The sequence below is a fragment of the Leuresthes tenuis genome, unplaced genomic scaffold, assembly GCF_036924035.1.
Source record: "Leuresthes tenuis unplaced genomic scaffold, fLeuTen1.0.hap1 SCAF_1, whole genome shotgun sequence".
In the NCBI taxonomy this organism is placed as follows: domain Eukaryota; kingdom Metazoa; phylum Chordata; class Actinopteri; order Atheriniformes; family Atherinopsidae; genus Leuresthes; species Leuresthes tenuis.
The window spans coordinates 41,964,545-41,985,849 of NW_027325355.1; the positions used below are offsets into that span (position 1 = coordinate 41,964,545).

At 43.7% G+C, this 21,305-nt stretch overlaps 30 pseudogenes; 18 read left to right on the forward strand and 12 right to left on the reverse strand.

The window, feature by feature from the left end:
* Positions 1-41: 41 nt before the first annotated feature.
* On the reverse strand, positions 42-160 carry LOC140278827 (5S ribosomal RNA; annotated as a pseudogene).
* A 269-nt stretch (positions 161-429) lies between these two features.
* Positions 430-548, reverse strand: LOC140293130 (5S ribosomal RNA; annotated as a pseudogene).
* A 269-nt stretch (positions 549-817) lies between these two features.
* Positions 818-936, reverse strand: LOC140291028 (5S ribosomal RNA; annotated as a pseudogene).
* A 267-nt stretch (positions 937-1,203) lies between these two features.
* LOC140300155 (5S ribosomal RNA) lies at positions 1,204-1,322 on the reverse strand (annotated as a pseudogene).
* A 269-nt stretch (positions 1,323-1,591) lies between these two features.
* Positions 1,592-1,710, reverse strand: LOC140292560 (5S ribosomal RNA; annotated as a pseudogene).
* Positions 1,711-1,979: 269 nt separating this feature from the next.
* On the reverse strand, positions 1,980-2,098 carry LOC140293879 (5S ribosomal RNA; annotated as a pseudogene).
* Positions 2,099-2,754: 656 nt separating this feature from the next.
* On the reverse strand, positions 2,755-2,873 carry LOC140291146 (5S ribosomal RNA; annotated as a pseudogene).
* A 269-nt stretch (positions 2,874-3,142) lies between these two features.
* Positions 3,143-3,261, reverse strand: LOC140315261 (5S ribosomal RNA; annotated as a pseudogene).
* Positions 3,262-3,530: 269 nt separating this feature from the next.
* Positions 3,531-3,649, reverse strand: LOC140293121 (5S ribosomal RNA; annotated as a pseudogene).
* A 269-nt stretch (positions 3,650-3,918) lies between these two features.
* Positions 3,919-4,027, reverse strand: LOC140295829 (5S ribosomal RNA; annotated as a pseudogene).
* A 269-nt stretch (positions 4,028-4,296) lies between these two features.
* On the reverse strand, positions 4,297-4,415 carry LOC140295527 (5S ribosomal RNA; annotated as a pseudogene).
* Positions 4,416-4,687: 272 nt separating this feature from the next.
* On the reverse strand, positions 4,688-4,806 carry LOC140299607 (5S ribosomal RNA; annotated as a pseudogene).
* Positions 4,807-12,855: 8,049 nt separating this feature from the next.
* On the forward strand, positions 12,856-12,974 carry LOC140296773 (5S ribosomal RNA; annotated as a pseudogene).
* Positions 12,975-13,243: 269 nt separating this feature from the next.
* Positions 13,244-13,362, forward strand: LOC140294195 (5S ribosomal RNA; annotated as a pseudogene).
* A 272-nt stretch (positions 13,363-13,634) lies between these two features.
* Positions 13,635-13,753, forward strand: LOC140301817 (5S ribosomal RNA; annotated as a pseudogene).
* A 272-nt stretch (positions 13,754-14,025) lies between these two features.
* On the forward strand, positions 14,026-14,144 carry LOC140289172 (5S ribosomal RNA; annotated as a pseudogene).
* A 657-nt stretch (positions 14,145-14,801) lies between these two features.
* LOC140290895 (5S ribosomal RNA) lies at positions 14,802-14,920 on the forward strand (annotated as a pseudogene).
* A 657-nt stretch (positions 14,921-15,577) lies between these two features.
* Positions 15,578-15,696, forward strand: LOC140293629 (5S ribosomal RNA; annotated as a pseudogene).
* Positions 15,697-15,968: 272 nt separating this feature from the next.
* Positions 15,969-16,087, forward strand: LOC140280897 (5S ribosomal RNA; annotated as a pseudogene).
* A 269-nt stretch (positions 16,088-16,356) lies between these two features.
* LOC140314511 (5S ribosomal RNA) lies at positions 16,357-16,475 on the forward strand (annotated as a pseudogene).
* A 269-nt stretch (positions 16,476-16,744) lies between these two features.
* On the forward strand, positions 16,745-16,863 carry LOC140295795 (5S ribosomal RNA; annotated as a pseudogene).
* A 269-nt stretch (positions 16,864-17,132) lies between these two features.
* LOC140290934 (5S ribosomal RNA) lies at positions 17,133-17,251 on the forward strand (annotated as a pseudogene).
* A 269-nt stretch (positions 17,252-17,520) lies between these two features.
* On the forward strand, positions 17,521-17,639 carry LOC140292457 (5S ribosomal RNA; annotated as a pseudogene).
* Positions 17,640-17,908: 269 nt separating this feature from the next.
* LOC140293084 (5S ribosomal RNA) lies at positions 17,909-18,027 on the forward strand (annotated as a pseudogene).
* A 269-nt stretch (positions 18,028-18,296) lies between these two features.
* On the forward strand, positions 18,297-18,415 carry LOC140290075 (5S ribosomal RNA; annotated as a pseudogene).
* A 269-nt stretch (positions 18,416-18,684) lies between these two features.
* Positions 18,685-18,803, forward strand: LOC140266339 (5S ribosomal RNA; annotated as a pseudogene).
* A 647-nt stretch (positions 18,804-19,450) lies between these two features.
* LOC140290513 (5S ribosomal RNA) lies at positions 19,451-19,569 on the forward strand (annotated as a pseudogene).
* A 269-nt stretch (positions 19,570-19,838) lies between these two features.
* Positions 19,839-19,957, forward strand: LOC140274871 (5S ribosomal RNA; annotated as a pseudogene).
* A 269-nt stretch (positions 19,958-20,226) lies between these two features.
* On the forward strand, positions 20,227-20,345 carry LOC140266350 (5S ribosomal RNA; annotated as a pseudogene).
* Positions 20,346-20,992: 647 nt separating this feature from the next.
* Positions 20,993-21,111, forward strand: LOC140288639 (5S ribosomal RNA; annotated as a pseudogene).
* The last annotated feature ends 194 nt before the right edge of the window (positions 21,112-21,305 follow it).

The following is a 21,305-nucleotide window of genomic DNA, read 5'->3' on the forward strand; positions in this document are numbered from 1 at the left end:
GTTGCAACAAAAGACATGCAGGTGGTAGAGAGAAGAGAATCAGCTTACAGCACCTGGTATTCCCAGATAGTCCACCATCCAAGTACTAACCAGGCCCAACCCTGCTTTTCTTCCAAGATCAGACGAGGTCAGGCATATTCAGGGTGGTGCGGCCGTAAGCAACAATAGCTGTGACAAATGTGCATTATATAGGTACTGGAATCATACACTTCTTCTATGTAACCAGATAATTGCAGAGAAAGGCTGACTTGTAGTGGGCACATCTTCTTCCCTGACGTGATTATTCTCTGTAGCTGAAACTGAGACTCTCAGATCACTTTGTGTCTGCCAACAAAGCAGCAGCAGCTGAAGATGACCAACTTCCTCATGTGTCACAGGGTGATCAGACGTTGCAACAAAAGACATGCAGGTGGTAGAGAGAAGAGAAGAAGCTTACAGCACCTGGTATTCCCAAGCAGTCTCCGATCCAAGCACTAAGCAGGCTCAACCCTGCTTGGCTTCCGAGATCATACGAGGTCGGGCATGTTCAGGGTGGTGTGGCCGTAAGCAACAATGTCTCTGACAAATGTGCATTATATAGGTACTGGAATCATACGGTTCCTCTATGCAACCAGATAATTGCCGAGAAAGGCTGATGTGTAGCGGGCATATCATCTTCTCTGATGTGATCATTCTCTTCAGCTGAAACTGAGACTCTCAGATCACTTCGTGTCTGCCAACAAAGCAGCAGCAGCTGAAGATGACCAACTTCCTCATGTGTCACAGGGTGATCAGACGTTGCAACAAAAGACATGCAGGTGGTAGAGAGAAGAGAAGAAGCTTACATTACCTGGTATTCCGAAGTGGTCTCCCATCCAAGTACTAACCAGGCCCAACCCTGCTTTTCTTCCAAGATCAGACGAGGTCAGGCATATTCAGGGTGGTGCGGCCGTAAGCAACAATAGCTGTGACAAATGTGCATTATATAGGTACTGGAATCACACACTTCTTCTATGTAACCAGATAATTGCAGAGAAAGGCTGACTTGTAGTGGGCACATCTTCTTCCCTGATGTGATTATTCTCTTCAGCTGAAACAGACTCTCAGATCACTTCGTGTCTGCCAACAAAGCAGCAGAAGCTGAAGATGACCAACTTCCTCATGTGTAACAGGGTGATCAGACGTTGCAACAAAAGACATGCAGGTGGTATAGAGAAGAGAAAAAGCTTACAGCACCTGGTATTCCCAAGCGGTCTCCCATTCAAGTCCTAACCAGGCCCAACCCTGCTTGGCTTCCGAGATCAGACGAGGTCGGGCTTATTCAGGGTGGTGTGGCCGTAAGCAACAATATCGGTGACAAGTGTGCATTATATAGGTACTGGGATCATACACTTCCTCTGTGTAACCAGATAATTGCCGAAAAAGGCTGACTTGTAGTGGGTTCATCTTCCTCCTTGATGTGATTATTCTCTTCAGCTGAAAATGAGACTCTCAGATCACCTCGTGTCTATCAACAAAGCAGCAGCAGCTGAAGATGACCAACTTCTTCACGTGTCACAGGGTGATCAGACGTTGCAACAAAAGACATGCAGGTGGTAGAGAGAAGAGAAAAAGCTTACAGCACCTGGTGTTCCCAAGCTGTCTCCCATCCAAGTACTAACCAGGTACAACCCTGTTTGGCGTCCGAGATCAGACGAGGTCGGGCTTATTCAGGGTGGTGTGGCCGTAAGCAACAATGTCTCTGACAAATGTGCATTATATAGGTACTGGAATCATACGGTTCCTCTATGCAACCAGATAATTCCCGAGAAAGGCTGATGTGTAGTGGGCAAATCATCTTCTCTGATGTGATCATTCTCTGCAACTGAAACTGAGACTCTCAGATCACTTTGTGTCAGCCAACAAAGCAGCAGCAGCTGAAGATGACCAACTTCCTCATGTGTCACAGGGTGATCAGACGTTGCAACAAAAGACATGCAGGTGGTAGAGAGAAGAGAAAAAGCTTACAGCACCTGGTATTCCCAGAATGTCTACCACCCAAGTACTAACCAGGCCCAAACCTGCTTGGCTTCTGAGATCAGATGAGGTTGGGCATATTCAGGGTGGTGTGGCCGTAAGCAACCATAACTGTGACAAATGTGCATTATATAGGTACTGGAATCATACAGTTCCTCTGTGTAACCAGATAATTGCCGAAAAAGGCTGACTTGTAGTGGGTTCATCTTCCTCCTTGATGTGATTATTCTCTTCAGCTGAAACTGAGACTCTCAGATCACCTCGTGTCTATCAACAAAGCAGCAGCAGCTGAAGATGACCAACTTCTTCACGTGTCACAGGGTGATCAGACGTTGCAACAAAAGACATGCAGGTGGTAGAGAGAAGAGAAAAAGCTTACAGCACCTGGTATTCCCAAGCTGTCTCCCATCCAAGTACTAACCAGGTACAACCTTCTTGGTGTCCGAGATCAGGCGAGGTCGGGCTTATTCAGGGTGGTGTGGCCGTAAGCAACAATGTCTCTGACAAATGTGCATTATATAGGTACTGGAATCATACGGTTCCTCTATGCAACCAGATAATTGCCGAGAAAGGCTGATGTGTAGCGGGCAAATCATCTTCTCTGATGTGATCATTCTCTGCAACTGAAACTGAGACTCTCAGATCACTTTGTGTCAGCCAACAAAGCAGCAGCAGCTGAATATGACCAACTTCCTCATGTGTCACAGGGTGATCAGACGTTGCAACAAAAGACATGCAGGTTGTAGAGAGAAGAGAAAACGCTTACAGCACCTGGTATTCCCAAGCAGTCTCCCATCCAAGTACTAAGGAGGCTCAACCCTGCTTGGCTTCCGAGATCAGACGAGGTCGGGCATGTTCAGGGTGGTGTGGCCGTAAGCAACAATGTGTCTGACAAATGTGCATTATATAACTACAGGAATCATACGGTTCCTCTATGTAACCAGATAATTGCTGAGAAAGGCTGATGTGTAGTCGGCACATCTTCTTCCCTGACGTGATTATTCTCTTCAGTTGAAACTGAGACTCTCAGATCACTTCGTGTCTTCCAACAAAGCAGCAGCAGCTGAAGATGGCCAACTTCCTCGTGTGTCACAGGGTGATCAGACGTTGCAACAAAAGACATGCAGGTTGTAGAGAGAAGAGAAAACGCTTACAGCACCTGGTATTCCCAAGCAGTCTCCCATTAAAGTACTAACCAGGCCCAACCCTCCTTGGCTACCGAGATCAGACGAGGTCGGGCATGTTCAGGGTGGTGTGGCCGTAAGCAACAATGTCTGTGACAAATGTGCATTATATAGGTACTGGAATCATACGGTTCCTCTATGCAACCAGATAATTGCCGAGAAAGGCTGATGTGTAGCGGGCAAATCATCTTCTCTGATGTGATCATTCTCTGCAACTGAAACTGAGACTCTCAGATCACTTTGTGTCAGCCAACAAAGCAGCAGCAGCTGAAGATGACCAACTTCCTCATGTGTCACAGGGTGATCAGACGTTGCAACAAAAGACATGCAGGTGGTAGAGAGAAGAGAAAAAGCTTACAGCACCTGGTATTCCCAGAATGTCTACCATCCAAGTACTAACCAGGCCCAAACCTGCTTGGCTTCTGAGATCAGATGAGGTTGGGCATATTCAGGGTGGTGTGGCCGTAAGCAACCATAACTGTGACAAATGTGCATTATATAGGTACTGGAATCATACGGTTCCTCTATGCAACCAGATAATTGCCGAGAAAGGCTGATGTGTAGCGGGCAAATCATCTTCTCTGATGTGATCATTCTCTGCAACTGAAACTGAGTCTCTCAGATCACTTTGTGTCAGCCAACAAAGCAGCAGCAGCTGAAGATGACCAACTTCCTCATGTGTCACAGGGTGATCAGACGTTGCAACAAAAGACATGCAGGTGGTCGAGAGAAGAGAAGAAGCTTACAGCACCTGGTATTCCCAAGCAGTCTCCCATCCAAGTACTAACCAGGCCCAACCCTCCTTGGCTTCCGAGATCAGACATATTCAGGGTGGTTTGGCCGTAAGCAACAGTCTCTGTGACAAATGTGCATTATATAGGCAATGGAATCATATGGTTCCTCTATGTAACCAGATAATTGCCGAGAAAGGCTGATATGTAGTGGGCACATCTTGTTCCCTGACGTGATAATTCTCTCTAGCTGAAAATGAGACTCTCAGATCACTTCGTGTCTGCCAACAAAGCAGCAGCAGCTGAAGATGACCAACTTCCTCATGTGTCACAGGGTGATCAGACGTTGCAACAAAAGACATGCAGGTGGTTGAGAGGAGAGAAAAAGCTTACAGCACCTGGTATTCCCAAGCTGTATACCAACAAAGTACTAACCAGGCCCAACACTGCTTGGCTTCCCAGATCAGACGAGGTCGGGCATATTCAGGGTGGTGTGGCCGTAAGCGACAATGTCTTTGACAAATGTGCATTATATAGGTAATGGAATCATACGGTTCCTCTATGTAACCAGATAATTGCCGAGAAAGGCTGACTTGTAGTGGGCAAATCTTCTTCCCTCATGTGATCATTCTCTGCAGCTGAAACTGAGACTCTCAGATCACTTCGTGTCTGCCAACAAAGCAGCAGCAGCTGCTGAAGATGACCAACTTCCTCATGTGTCACAGGGTGATCAGACGTTGCAACAAAAGACATGCAGGTGGTCGAAAGAAGAGAAAAAGCTTACAGCACCTGGTATTCCCAAGAGGTCTTCCATCCAAGTACTAACCAGGCCCAACCGTGCTTGGCTTCCGAGATCAGACGAGGTCGGGCATGTTCAACGTGGTGTGGCCGTAAGCAACAATGTCACTGACAAATGTGCATCATATAGGTACTGGAATCATACGGTTCCTCTATGCAACTAGATAATTGCAGAGAAAGGCTGATGTGTAACGGGCATATCATCTTCTCTGATGTGATCATTCTCTGCAGCTGAAACTGAGACTCTCAGATCACTTCGTGTCTGCCAACAAAGCAGCAGCTGAAGATGACCACCTTCCTCATGTGTCACAGGGTGATCAGACGTTGCAACAAAAGGTGGTAGAGAGAAGAGAAAAAGCTTAAAGCACCTGGTATTCCCAGGCAGTCTACCATCCAAGTACTAGTAGTAGTAAAAATAAAAAGGATGGAAAACATTCAAGAAAAGTGCAAATGAAGCAAGGTTTTTTGGTATAACTATCATGTATTATTCATTTGAACTTTTTTAGAACTTTGAACATTTACAAAACATAAGTAAGATCTCAATCTCAGCTCGGCTGCTGACTACTTGGTCCTGGGGCCTGCTGCTGTCTAGCTCTGGTTCATTCCCGTTTAGGAGATAGCTGATGATTAATGTCATCCTCTTCTAAAAGTCACTGTCAGACTCTGAATTTGATCTTCATATTCTGAAACCTCTTTCTTGACCAAAATCAATTTCAAGGCCTTGTGTGCGATGAATCTTTTGGTTGTTGCGGAGAATCGGTTGTATTAGTAGTTATCACTGGGAAAGCTATATTTATTGCCCCCCCCCCCCAAAAAAAAGAGGAGGGGAAAAAAGAGGGAAAATGAAAAATGTGCAGGAATATGATTACAGGTGCAAGTGCTTGAATGTCGGTTTGACACATGCACACGTGTATAATTACAACAAACAGTTTGAAAGTAGTGTTTCTTTTACAGATCACCAAGAAGCTGGCTGGCGCTATTGGGGACAGTGCTGCATGGATGATAAACATCGGCAACGAGTTTGGCCAGGTTCTGAACTCTGTTCTGACAACGGGTGAAGGTGCAGGGTTGGAAGAGTTGTGCCATGGCATCGTCACTCGATACAAGAATGCGGGCCAAGCTGAACCTGAGGTCATCTATGTTGACCGGGACTGCTGCAGCCAGTCAGGTGGGTAAAAATGATCAAATTCTTTATCAAATATACGTTTGAAAAACTGTGTGCCACACACACACACACTGTTACCACTCCACTTGTGGGAGGAGTGGTACTGGCAATTGGGCAGCGGCTGACTTTGTTTTTCACAGGTGTGTCTTCAGTGGTCAAACTCTTCCACCCATGGAGGTCTGCAGTGCGCTTGGACAGCTTCCATTTCATGCGACGTTTTAACTGCGGCGTTAAGTTTACGTTAAGTGTCTGTCTGTCTGTCTGTCTGTTCGCAGATGATTGCTCGTCTGTTACTGTGTGATTATTGTTACAATGTTAATAAAGTTTGATAATTTTACTTGAACCAAGAACAGCCTTCACATTTTTATTTAATTTCCCTTTGCAAAACAGGACGACAGTGAGTGTGAGTGACATCCATTTAATGCAATTGTCAAAAGTGAAGCCAGAATTACTTGGAGAATTATTTTACATTTATTAACAAAACCCAACACTCTTTGTCTCAACCAAAGATTTTTTAAAAATACTTTCTTTGCTCAATTTGGAATTTGTTTCATTCACTTGTGTTGCACAAATAGTGATACAGATAGATAGCTAGTCTCTCAAATAATTGAGTGTACCAAAAAAAGAGGGGAAAAATGATGGGAGACTTATTTACATTTACAGTTATACACATGTTGTGTGCTTCCCCCCTACAGTAGGCTTTAGTAAAGTCCAAAGCACTGTGGTATGTTGGGGTGTTGCCACAATACAGGTTCGAATCCCACAAGAAACATGAAAATTAAACAGATGATAAACCTTGCAATAAGTGCAGAGGTGTGTGTAAACAATGTTGAGAAGATAAGAGAATAGAGAAAAGTGGATATAGTGTACGTTTTTTCTCCTTTTCTTTTTCTCTCTCCCCCCCCCTCCTTCCTCTTTTTTTCCTTTTCCCCCCTTTCGGGCAGTCCCTTTTGCCCCTTTTTTGGCCGAAAGGTTAGCACTCTGGACTTTGAATCCAGTGATCCGAGTTCAAATCTCGGTGGAACCTACAGGTGTGCTGTCATGTTTGTGTTCTGGAAAGAAAATGAGTGGATGAGGTTAGTCAGTTGTCAAGTCACACCAGAGTGTGTGATTGACCAATTCCAAAGAGAGGGCTTAAATTGTTTAATGTTGAAAAAGTGAAACATTCAGCTGAGAGGGTCTGTGCTATTTGCCTTCTCACCTCCGGGTGTCACTAATTGAATCTATTTGATTTCTTCTTCCATATTAATTTGCAATGCATATATTTTTCCATGCTCTCCGTTTGGAATTTGGACACAGAAGCCAAAGGAGAAGGAAACAGGAAAAACAATCCCATGGTAACAATCAGCGACAAGGAGAACTACTCAAAAGCCTACATAATTAACCCGGTGCCCAACCATGGGCCAACCAATCATCCAATCAAGGAGCGGCAATTTCTGCCGGCCGGGATCTGAGCGCCAACTCCATGCGGTGCGCACAAGTTGGTACTGATTTAGGAAAAAGAGGATTGTACAATTTTACTCCTTGGTATGGATACTCTTTCAAAAAAGTCCAAAAAATAAAATATGTGGTTGACAAAACTGTGTGACTCAGTCCTTCAACACAAAAGGCAGGCAAAGGAAAATCAGCTGTCCTCTCTATCTAATCATAGGAGGATGGCCTGACTACGATCAGGGACCTGAGCAGCAAAGAATAGATAGACATGATAAATAGTTATATATATATATATATATACATATATATATGTACATACTAGTCTCCAATACTACTATGATAAAAAGAGATCCAATGTACAGGTCTAAGTTGTACAGGAATGTGTTGTAGAAATTTGTTCTATATTTTTGTTGTAAATCCACAACAGGTTTCATCATCTGCTAATCCTGAAGGAGACACTAGTTGTAAAGGAATTTATTAATACATAAAAATGCTTATATTATAAGACTGAAACATCCTTGAACAGCAGATCACTGTAAAGACATACATATAATATTGTGATTATGTCAGTGGGTCAACAATTTTGTAAAGGCAACTTTACATAAAAAAATTTAAAATCTTGTAAAAATATAACAATGTAAACATAAAAACAGCAACCTCAAAACAAAACATAGCATGTTACCTGGATGGAAAACCATGCGTCTCTACAGCCTGAAGGAAGAAATCTTGGGCTGTTGATGACTTGTTGTTATTGGTAGCATGTCGGTACATGATCTTTGTGAGCATTTGGAAAACATAAAAACCACAGAAACACATTAAACATTAACTACAATAATATAAGAATAATAAATGAATGAAATATTGTTCCATGTGTAATGTTAGACTTAAAGCTATACTTACCTTTCTGGCATGTAGCACGGCACTTATTAAAAATTTAAACATGAAAAACTCCCCCTCCCTCCAAAGTCTCACCCTCTTCCCCCTGCCTGACCTGTGACGCTCCCTTCCTCCCTGACGTGTGAGGTGAGAAAGTGATGGTGCGTTCCATCTCCCCCGGATGTCGGAGCGGAGAATGTTGTCAAGTTATCAGCGGTCCAGTTACCACGTCCATCAAGGCTATTCTTGTGCTTGCCGTGTCCGAATATAAACAACTTGTGATCTACAACGGCCTGCGTTGTAGTTCGCGTGTAATTTCAACACCTGGTGGCTTGCTTTTCCATTTTAGTGCGCCATAAGCTTATTAGGAGCATTTTAAGCTTACAAAAGAAAAGTTTAGCTTTAAATAAATTAAGTTGAATATTATATCACACACTATAATCTCCATGGGGACACTGACCTTTCTTGAAGAGACATCTATTCCAAACATTACCACACCATATCTGTTCAATAAAAATGTATCAATTGTTTAACGCAGCTACATCATGGTCCATTACACCAGATTCCAGAACTCTGCAGAATGTATGCCATAGACCATTTTTTAAATCAATATATAAATATATAATGTCCATGTGATGTCCTTTGCTGTCAGCTTACCTGATCAACTTGTGGTTGGTATCTATATGTACGAGTGACAGAGGAGCTGCGACATTGTAGGTCCTTCTCACAACACATCCGAGGCTTGTCATTCTCTGTAGTATTCCTACCCTATCAACCCGGTGCATCGAATCCCACACTCTGTCCACTGAACTCTGTGGCCTAAAGCCCTAAGACGACCTTTTACCATTCTGTGACCTGTAGGAAAAGAAGTGAAAACCACTTTTATTTAAGATATATTGATTGATAATCATGTAAACAAACAATTTAGGCATTTAACTTTTTCTCAGGTATACATGCTATGATGACCGTTGCTATGATAATGTCCAGGACTCTCCACTAAGGCACAGAAAATTTAAAAAATAATATTGATAGCCTTTAGGCTATAAAAATAGCAGTCATTAAAGTAGCCGGCCCTCAGCTAGACTTAGTTGAGCCTATATGGCCGGCAATTTCAAATGTTACTTTTATGGCACAAATCTTTTTATAATGCTATGGACAAGTGCATGATATAATTCAAATAAAAACTTTCTGTAAAAAGCACCAACCCAAATTCTGGGAGTCTTGCTTGATGGCAGAGACCAAGCTGTCAAGTTCATCATCTGTCATTTTACTGTAGCCTTCCCTTTTTGAGAGGCCCCACTGTCGCATTCTGCGTTTCAGTGTTCTCACTGATACACCAGCAGTGTGGAAATACAGGGGGCAGAGAGGTCAATTTCAATCAAATGCTGGACGTGGTCTTTGGAAAAAAACATATGCTGGCTTGTTCACAGATACGAGACTTGTGTTCTTTTCACTGATTTTTACTGTGGTCTTCATCGTCGGCTTTCACCACAAGTACACCGTAGAACTGATAAAACACAAATGATGTACAAATATTACATTACACATGCCTCAACTAAAAGAAAATATATTATTTACAAACACAAACTTACATACCACTTTGGCCTGCAAGTGGACAAACCGGTAAACTTAAAACCGCTTATGGTCTTCGTTGATTGCTTTCTTTATTGGATCCATATCAATGATACCAGTTTACCGGACCGCTTTTTTAAACCGGAAGTGACATCACCGTCACCTTAAACTAAACTTATCAAGTTTTAACTTTTAACTTTTACCTAACACCAAATGTTATTAACTATATCCTTTAAACATTGCTAAATATTAAATATATACATCAAAACACTTAAAACAAACGTGTTATACGGACATTCTCTATGGCCATAAAATCATAGCTGCATCTAGTGGCGAAACATAAATATAACTGCCGTTACATTGCCTGTTTGACAGTTTAAAGCGGCTGCACGTGCACTTTTTCTATCTGGCCTCAGTACATTTCTGAAATGTATTCATTTGTGTTTGGAAAACATTGGAAACTTTATTTCTGAGTCCACATCAGTGGGTTCTGGTTGTTAGCACATAGATGAGGAGACAGTTCAAGTAGTTTAAATTTTTAATAAGTGCCGTGCTACATGCCAGAAAGGTAAGTATAGCTTTAAGTCTAACATTACACATGGAACAATATTTCATTCATTTATTATTCTTATATTATTGTAGTTAATGTTTAATGTGTTTCTGTGGTTTTTATGTTTTCCAAATGCTCACAAAGATCATGTACCGACATGCTACCAATAACAACAAGGCATCAACAGCCCAAGATTTCTTCCTTCAGGCTGTAGAGACGCATGGTTTTCCATCCAGGTAACATGCTATGTTTTGTTTTGAGGTTGCTGTTTTTATGTTTACATTGTTATATTTTTACAAGATTTTAAATTTTTTTATGTAAAGTTGCCTTTACAAAATTGTTGACCCACTGACATAATCACAATATTATATGTATGTCTTTACAGTGATCTGCTGTTCAAGAATGTTTCAGTCTTATAATATAAGCATTTTTATGTATTAATAAATTCCTTTACAACTAGTGTCTCCTTCAGGATTAGCAGATGATGAAACCTGTTGTGGATTTACAACAAAAATATAGAACAAATTTCTACAACACATTCCTGTACAACTTAGACCTGTACATTGGATCTCTTTTTATCATAGTAGTATTGGAGACTAGTATGTACATATATATATGTATATATATATATATATATAACTATTTATCATGTCTATCTATTCTTTGCTGCTCAGGTCCCTGATCGTAGTCAGGCCATCCTTCTATGATTAGATAGAGAGGACAGCTGATTTTCCTTTGTCTGCCTTTTGTGTTGAAGGACTGAGTCACACAGTTTTGTCAACCACATATTTTATTTTTTGGACTTTTTTGAAAGAGTATCCATACCAAGGAGTAAAATTGTACAATCCTCTTTTTCCTAAATCAGTACCAACTTGTGCGCACCGCATGGAGTTGGCGCTCAGATCCCGGCCGGCAGAAATTGCCGCTCCTTGATTGGATGATTGGTTGGCCCATGGTTGGGCACCGGGTTAATTATGTAGGCTTTTGAGTAGTTCTCCTTGTCGCTGATTGTTACCATGGGATTGTTTTTCCTGTTTCCTTCTCCTTTGGCTTCTGTGTCCAAATTCCAAACGGAGAGCATGGAAAAATATATGCATTGCAAATTAATATGGAAGAAGAAATCAAATAGATTCAATTAGAGACACCCGGAGGTGAGAAGGCAAATAGCACAGACCCTCTCAGCTGAATGTTTCACTTTTTCAACATTAAACAATTTAAGCCCTCTCTTTGGAATTGGTCAATCACACACTCTGGTGTGACTTGACAACTGACTAACCTCATCCACTCATTTTCTTTCCAGAACACAAACATGACAGCACACCTGTAGGTTCCACCGAGATTTGAACTCGGATCACTGGATTCAAAGTCCAGAGTGCTGACCTTTCGGCCAAAAAAGGGGCAAAAGGGACTGCCTGAAAGGGGGGAAAAGGAAAAAAAGAGGAAGGGGGGGGGGAGAAAAGGAGAAAAAACGTACACTATATCCACTTTTCTCTATTCTCTTATCTTCTCAACATTGTTTACACACACCTCTGCACTTATTGCAAGGTTTATCATCTGTTTAATTTTCATGTTTCTTGTGGGATTCGAACCTGTATTGTGGCAACACCCCAACATACCACAGTGCTTTGGACTTTACTAAAGCCTACTGTAGGGGGCAGCACACAAAATGTGTATAACTGTAAATGTAAATAAGTCTCCCATCATTTTTCCCCTCTTTTTTTGGTACACTCAATTATTTGAGAGACTAGCTATCTATCTGTATCACTATTTGTGCAACACAAGTGAATGAAACAAATTCCAAATTGAGCAAAGAAAGTATTTTTAAAAAATCTTTGGTTGAGACAAAGAGTGTTGGGTTTTGTTAATAAATGTAAAATAATTCTCCAAGTAATTCTGGCTTCACTTTTGACAATTGCATTAAATGGATGTCACTCACACTCACTGTCGTCCTGTTTTGCAAAGGGAAATTAAATAAAAATGTGAAGGCTGTTCTTGGTTCAAGTAAAATTATCAAACTTTATTAACATTGTAACAATAATCACACAGTAACAGACGAGCAATCATCTGCGAACAGACAGACAGACAGACAGACACTTAACGTAAACTTAACGCCGCAGTTAAAACGTCGCACCTATCGTACCTATATAATGCACATTTGTCACAGTTATTGTTGCTTACGGCCACACCACCCTGAATAAGTCTGATCTCGGAAGCCAAGCAGGGTTGGGCCTTGTTAGTATTTGGATGGGAGACTGCTTGGGAATACCAGGTGCTGTAGGTTTTTTCTTTTCTCTCTACAACCTGCATGTCTTTTGTTGCAACGTCTGATCACCCTGTGACACATGAGGAAGTTGGTCATCTTCAGCTGCTGCTGCTTTATTGGCAGACACGAAGTGATCTGAGAGTCTCATTTTCAGCTGGAGAAAATTATCACGTCAGGGAACAAGATGTGCCCACTACATATCAGCCTTTCTCGGCAATTATCTGGTTACATAGAGGAACCATATGATTCCATTGCCTATATAATGCACATTTGTCACAGAGATTGTTGCTTACGGCCAAACCACCCTGAATATGTCTGACCTCGTCTGATCTCAGAAGCCAAGGAGGTTTGGGCGTGGTTAGTACTTTGATGAGAGACCGCTTGGGAATACCAGGTGATGTAAGCTTTTTCTCTTCTCTCTACCACCTGCATGTCTTTTGTTGCAACGTCTGATCACCCTGTGACACGTGAAGAAGTTCGTCATCTTCAGCTGCTGCTGCTTTTTTGGCAGACACGAAGTGATCTGAGAGTCTCAGTTTCAGCTGTAGAGAATAATCACATCAGGGAAGAAGATGTGCCCACTACAAGTTAGCCTTTCTTGGCAATTATCTGGTTGCATAGAGGAACCGTATGATTCCAGTACCTATATAATGCACATTTGTCACAGACATTGTTACTTACGGCCACACCACCCTGAATATGCCCAACCTCGTGTGATCTCGGAACCCAAGCAGGGTTGGGCCTGGTTAGTACTTAAATGGGAGACCACTTGGGAATACCAGGAGCTGCAAGCTTTTTGTCTTCTCTCGACCACCTGCATGTCTTTTGTTGCAACGTCTGATCATCCTGTGACACATGAGGAAGTTGGTCATCTTCAGCAGCTGCTGCTTCTTTGTTGGCAGACACGAAGTGATCTGAGAGTCTCAGTTTCAGCTGCAGAAAATAATCACATGGGGGAAGAAGATGTGCCCGCTACACATCAGCCTTTCTCTGCAATTAACTGGTTGCATAGAGGAACCGTATGATTCCAGTACCTATATAATGGACATTTGTCAGAGATATTGTTGCTTACGGCCACACCACCCTGAATAAGCCCGACCTCGTCTGATCTCGGAAGCAGAGCAGGTTTGGGCCTGGTTAGTACTTCGATGGGAGACCTCTTGGGAATACCAGGTGCTGTAAGCTTCTTCTCTTCTCTCTACCACCTGCATGTCTTTTGTTGCAACGTCTGATCATCCTGTGACACATGAGGAAGTTGGTCATCTTCAGCAGCTGCTGCTTCTTTGTTGGCAGACACGAAGTGATCTGAGAGTCTCAGTTTCAGCTGCAGAAAATAATCACATCGGGGAAGAAGATGTGCCCACTACAAGTCAGCCTTTCTCGGCAATTATCTGGTTACATAGAGGAAGTGTATGATTCCAGTACTTATATAATGCACATTTGTCACAGATATTGTTGCTTACGGCCACACCACCCTGAATAAGCCCGACCTCGTCTGATCTTGGAAGCCAAGCAGGTTTGGGCCTGGTTAGTACTTGGATGGGAGACTGCTTGGGAATACCAGGTGCTTTAAGCTTTTTCTCTTCTCTCTACCACCTGCATGTCTTTTGTTGCAACGTCTGATCACCTTGTGACACATGAGGAAGTTGGTCATCTTCAGCTGCTGCTGCTTTGTTGGAAGACACGAAGTGATCTGAGAGTCTCATTTTCAGCTGGAGAGAATTATCACGTCAGGGAAGAAGATGTGCCCACTACAAGTCAGCCTTTCTCGGCAATTATCTGGTTGCATAGAGGAACCGTATGATTCCAGTACCTATATAATGCACATTTGTCAGAGACATTGTTGCTTACGGCCACACCACCCTGAATAAGCCCCACTTCGTCTGATCTCGGACGCCAAGCAGGGTTGTACCTGGTTACTACTTGGATGGGAGACAGCTTGGGAATACCAGGTGCTGTAAGCTTTTTCTCTTCTCTCTACCACCTGCATGTCTTTTGTTGCAACGTCTGATCACCCTGTGACACGTGAAGAAGTTGGTCATCTTCAGCTGCTGCTGCTTTGTTGATAGACACGAGGTGATCTGAGAGTCTCAGTTTCAGCTGGAGAGAATAATCACATCAAGGAGGAAGATGAACCCACTACAAGTCAGCCTTTTTCGGCAATTATCTGGTTACACAGAGGAAGTGTATGATTCCAGTACCTATATAATGCACATTTGTCACCGATATTGTTGCTTACGGCCACACCACCCTGAATAAGCCCGACCTCGTCTGATCTCTGAAGCCAAGCAGGGTTGGGCCTGGTTAGTACTTGAATGCGAGACCGCTTGGGAATACCAGGTGCCTTAAGCTTTTTCTCTTCTCTCTACCACCTACATGTCTTTTGTTGCAACGTCTGATCACCCTGAGACACATGAGGAAGTTGGTCATCTTCAGCTTCTGCTGCTTTGTTGGCAGACACAAAGTGATCTGAGAGTCTCATTTTCAGCTGGAGAGAATTATCACGTCAGGGAACAAGATGTGCCCACTACAAGTCAGCCTTTCTCGGCAATTATCTGGTTGCATAGAGGAACCGTATGATTCCAGTACCTATATAATGCACATTTGTCAGAGACATTGTTGCTTACGGCCACACCACCCTGAATAAGCCCCACCTCGTCTGATCTCGGACGCCAAGCAGGGTTGTAACTGGTTACTACTTGGATGGGAGACAGCTTGTGAATACCAGGTGCTGTAAGCTTTTTCTCTTCTCTCTACCACCTACATGTCTTTTGTTGCAACGTCTGATCACCCTGAGACACATGAGGAAGTTGGTCATCTTCAGCTTCTGCTGCTTTGTTGGCAGACACGAAGTGATCTGAGAGTCTCAGTTTCAGCTGAAGAGAATGATCACATCAGAGAAGATGATATGCCCGCTACACATCAGCCTTTCTTGGCAATTATCTGGTTGCATAGAGGAACCGTATGATTCCAGTACCTATATAATGCACATTTGTCAGAGACATTGTCGCTTGCGGCCACACCACCCTGAACATGCCCGACCTCGTCTGATCTCGGAAGCCAAACAGGGTTGATCCTGCTTAGTACTTGGATGGGAGACTGCTTGGGAATACCAGGTGCTGTACGCTTCTTCTCTCCTCTCTACCACCTGCATGTCTTTTGTTGCAACGTCTGATCATCCTGTGACACATGAGGAAGTTGGTCATCTTCAGCAGCTGCTGCTTCTTTGTTGGCAGACACAAAGTGATCTGAGAGTCTCAGTTTCAGCTGCAGAGAATAATCACATCAGGGAAGAAGATGTGCCCACTACAAGTCAGCCTTTCTCTGCAATTATCTGGTTACATAGAAGAAGTGTATGATTCCAGTACCTATATAATGCACATTTGTCACAGTTAATGTCGCTTACGGCCACACCACCCTGAATAAGCCCGACCTCGTCTGATCTTGGAAGCCAAGCAGGATTGGGCCTTGTTAGTACTTGGATGGGAGTCCTCTTGGGAATACCAGGTGCTGTAAGCTTTTTCTCCTCTCTCTACCACCTGCATGTCTTTTGTTGCAACGTCTGATCACCCTGTGACACATGAGGAAGGTGGTCATCTTCAGCTGCTGCTGCTTTGTTGGCAGACACGAAGTGATCTGAGAGTCTCAGTTTCAGCTCGAGAGAATAATCACGTCAGGGAAGAAGATGTGCCCACTACTTATCAGCTTTTCTCGGCAATAATCTGGTTACATAGAGGAACTGTATGATTCCAGTACCTATATAATGCACATTTGTCACAGTTATTGTTGCTTACGGCCACACCACCCTGAATATACCCGACCTCGTCTGATCTCGGAAGCCAAGCAGGTTTGGGCCTGGTTAGTACTTGGATGGTAGACTGCATGGGAATACCAGGTGCTTTAAGCTTTTTCTCTTCTCTCTACCACCTTCATGTCTTTTGTTGCAACGTCTGAGCACCCTGTGACACATGAGGAAGTTGGCCATCTTCAGCTGCTGCTGCTTTGTTGGCAGACACGAAGTGATCTGAGAGTCTCAGTTTTAGCTGCAGAGAATAATCACGTCAGGGAAGAAGATGTGCCCACTACAAGTCAGCTTTTCTCTGCAATTATCTGGTTACATAGAGGAACCGTATGATTCCAGTACCTATATAATGCACATTTGTCACAGACATTGTTGCTTACGGCCACACCACCCTGAACATGCCCGACCTCGTCTGATCTCTGTAGCCAAGGAGGTTTGGGCCTGGTTAGTACTTAAATGGGAGACCACTTGGGAATACCAGGAGCTGCAAGCTTTTTGTCTTCTCTCGACCACCTGCATGTCTTTTGTTGCAACGTCTGATCACCCTGTGACACATGAGGAAGTTGGTCATCTTCAGCTGCTGCTGCTTTGTTGGCAGAAACGAAGTGATCTGAGAGTCTCAGTTTCAGCTGCAGAGAATAATCACATCAGGGAAGAAGATGTGCCCATAACACGTCAGCCTTTCTCTGCAATTATCTGGTTACATAGAGGAAGTGTATGATTCCAGTACCTATATAATGCACATTTGTCACAGAAATTGTTCCTTATGGCCACACCACCCTGAATAAGCCCGACCTCGTCTGATCTCGGAAGCCAAGGAGGGTTGGGCCTGGTTAGTACTTTAATGGGAGACTGCTTGGGAATACCAGGTGCTGTAAGCGTTTTCTCTTCTCTCTACAACCTGCATGTCTTTTGTTGCAACGTCTGATCACCCTGTGACACATGAGGAAGTTGGCCATCTTCAGCTGCTGCTGCTTTGTTGGAAGACACGAAGTGATCTGAGAGTCTCAGTTTCAGCTAAAGAGAATAATCACTTCAGGGAAGAAGATGTGCCCACTACAGATCAGCCTTTCTCAGCAATTATCTGGTTACATAGAGGAACCGTATGATTCCTGTACTTATATAATGCACATTTGTCAGACACATTGTTGCTTACGGCCACACCACCCTGAACATGCCCGACCTCGTCTGATCTCGGAAGCCAAGCAGGGTTGAGCCTCCTTAGTACTTGGATGGGAGATTGCTTGGGAATACCAGGTGCTGTAAGCTTCTTCTCTTCTCTCTACCACCTGCATGTCTTTTGTTGCAACTCCTGATCACCCTGTGACACATGAGGAAGTTGGTCATCTTCAGCTGCTGCTGCCTTGTTGGCTGACACAAAGTGATCTGAGAGTCTCAGTTTCAGTTGCAGATAATGATCACATCAGAGAAGATGATTTGCCCGCTACACATCAGCCTTTCTCGGCAATTATCTGGTTGCATAGAGGAACCGTATGATTCCAGTACCTATATAATGCACATTTGTCAGAGACATTGTTGCTTACGGCCACACCACCCTGAATAAGCCCGACCTCGTCTGATCTCGGACGCCAAGCAGGGTTGTACCTGGTTAGTACTTGCATGGGAGACAGCTTGGGAATACCAGGTGCTGTAAGCTTTTTCTCTTCTCTCTACCACCTGCATGTCTTTTGTTGCAACGTCTGATCACCCTGTGACACGTGAAGAAGTTAGTCATCTTCAGCTGCTGCTGCTTTGTTGATAGACACGAGGTGATCTGAGAGTCTCAGTTTCAGCTGCAGAGAATAATCACATCAAGGAGGAAGATGAACCCACTACAAGTCAGCCTTTTTCGGCAATTATCTGGTTATACAGAGGAAGTGTATGATTCCAGTACCTATATAATGCACATTTGTCACCAATATCGTTGTTTATGGCCACACCACCCTGAATAAGCCCAACCTCGTCTGATCTCGGAAGCCAAGCAGGGTTGGGCCTGGTTAGTACTTGAATGGGAGACTGCTTGGGAATACCAGGTGCCTTAGGCTTTTTCTCTTCTCTCTACCACCTGCATGTCTTTTGTTGCAACGTCTGATCACCCTGTGACACATGAGGAAGTTGGTCATCTTCATTTTCTGCTGCTTTGTTGGCAGACACGAAGTGATCTGAGAGTCTCAGTTTCAGCTGAAGAGAATAATCACATCAAGGAGGAAGATGAACCCACTACAAGTCAGCCTTTTTCGGCAATTATCTGGTTACACAGAGGAAGTGTATGATTCCAGTACCTATATAATGCACAATTGTCACCGATATTTTTGCTTACGGCCACACCACCCTGAATAAGCCCGACCTCGTCTGATCTCGGAAGCCAAGCACGGTTGGGCCTGGTTAGTACTTGAATGGGAGACCGCTTGGGAATACCAGGTACCTTAAGCTTTTTCTCTTCTCTCTACCACCTGCATGTCTTTTGTTGCAACGTCTGATCACCCTGTGACACATGAGGAAGTTGGTCATCTTCAGCTTCTGCTGCTTTGTTGGCAGACACGAAGTGATCTGAGAGTCTCATGTTCAGCTGGAGAAAATTATCACGTCAGGGAAGAAGATGTGCCCACTACAGATCAGCCTTTCTCAGCAATTATCTGGTTACATAGAGGAACCGTATGATTCCTGTACTTATATAATGCACATTTGTCAGACACATTGTTGCTTACGGCCACACCACCCTGAACATGCCTGATCTCGTAAGCCAAGCAGGGTTGAGCCTCCTTAGTACTTGGATGGGAGACTGCTTGGGAATACCAGGTGCTGTAAGCTTTTTCTCTTCTCTCTACCACCTGCATGTCTTTTGTTGCAACGTCTGATCACCCTGTGACACATGAGGAAGTTGGTCATCTTCAGCTGCTGCTGCTTTGTTGGCTGACACGAAGTGATCTGAGAGTCTCAGTTTAAGTTGCAGAGAATGATCACATCAGAGAAGATGATTTGCCCGCTACACATCAGCCTTTCTCGGCAATTATCTGGTTGCATAGAGGAACCGTATGATTCCAGTACCTATATAATGCACATTTGTCAGAGACATTGTTGCTTACGGCCACACCACCCTGAATAAGCCCGACCTCGTCTGATCTCGGACGCCAAGCAGGGTTGTACCTGGTTAGTACTTGGATGGGAGACAGCTTGGGAATACCAGGTGCTGTAAGCTTTTTCTCTTCTCTCTACCACCTGCATGTCTTTTGTTGCAACGTCTGATCACCCTGTGACACGTGAAGAAGTTAGTCATCTTCAGCTGCTGCTGCTTTGTTGATAGACACGAGGTGATCTGAGAGTCTCAGTTTCAGCTGCAGAGAATAATCACATCAAGGAGGAAGATGAACCCACTACAAGTCAGCCTTTTTCGGCAATTATCTGGTTATACAGAGGAAGTGTATGATTCCAGTACCTATATAATGCACATTTGTCACCAAAATTTTTGCTTATGGCCACACCACCCTGAATAAGCCCAACCTCGTCTGATCTCGGAAGCCAAGCAGGGTTGGGCCTGGTTAGTACTTGAATGGGAGACTGCTTGGGAATACCAGGTGCCTTAAGCTTTTTCTCTTCTCTCTACCACCTGCATGTCTTTTGTTGCAACGTCTGATCACCCTGTGACACATGAGGAAGTTGGTCATCTTCATTTTCTGCTGCTTTGTTGGCAGACACGAAGTGATCTGAGAGTCTCAGTTTCAGCTGAAGAGAATAATCACATCAAGGAGGAAGATGAACCCACTACAAGTCAGCCTTTTTCGGCAATTATCTGGTTACACAGAGGAAGTGTATGATTCCAGTACCTATATAATGCACAATTGTCACCGATATTTTTGCTTACGGCCACACCACCCTGAATAAGCCCGACCTCGTCTGATCTCGGAAGCCAAGCACGGTTGGGCCTGGTTAGTACTTGAATGGGAGACCGCTTGGGAATACCAGGTACCTTAAGCTTTTTCTCTTCTCTCTACCACCTGCATGTCTTTTGTTGCAACGTCTGATCACCCTGTGACACATGAGGAAGATGGTCATCTTCAGCTTCTGCTGCTTTGTTGGCAGACACGAAGTGATCTGAGAGTCTCATGTTCAGCTGGAGAAAATTATCACGTCAGGGAAGAAGATGTGCCCACTACAGATCAGCCTTTCTCAGCAATTATCTGGTTACATAGAGGAACCGTATGATTCCTGTACTTATATAATGCACATTTGTCAGACACATTGTTGCTTACGGCCACACCACCCTGAACATGCCTGATCTCGTAAGCCAAGCAGGGTTGAGCCTCCTTAGTACTTGGATGGGAGACTGCTTGGGAATACCAGGTGCTGTAAGCTTTTTCTCTTCTCTCTACCACCTGCATGTCTTTTGTTGCAACGTCTGATCACCCTGTGACACATGAGGAAGTTGGTCATCTTCAGCTGCTGCTGCTTTGTTGGCTGACACGAAGTGATCTGAGAGTCTCAGTTTAAGTTGCAGAGAATGATCACATCAGAGAAGATGATTTGCCCGCTACACATCAGCCTTTCTCGGCAATTATCTGGTTGCATAGAGGAACCGTATGATTCCAGTACCTATATAATGCACATTTGTCAGAGACATTGTTGCTTACGGCCACACCACCCTGAATAAGCCCGACCTCATCTGATCTCGGACGCCAAGCAGGGTTGTACCTGGTTAGTACTTGGATGGGAGACAGCTTGGGAATACCAGGTGCTGTAAGCTTTTTCTCTTCTCTCTACCACCTGCATGTCTTTTGTTGCAACGTCTGATCACCCTGTGACACGTGAAGAAGTTAGTCATCTTCAGCTGCTGCTGCTTTGTTGATAGACACGAGGTGATCTGAGAGTCTCAGTTTCAGCTGCAGAGAATAATCACATCAAGGAGGAAGATCAACCCACTACAAGTCAGCCTTTTTC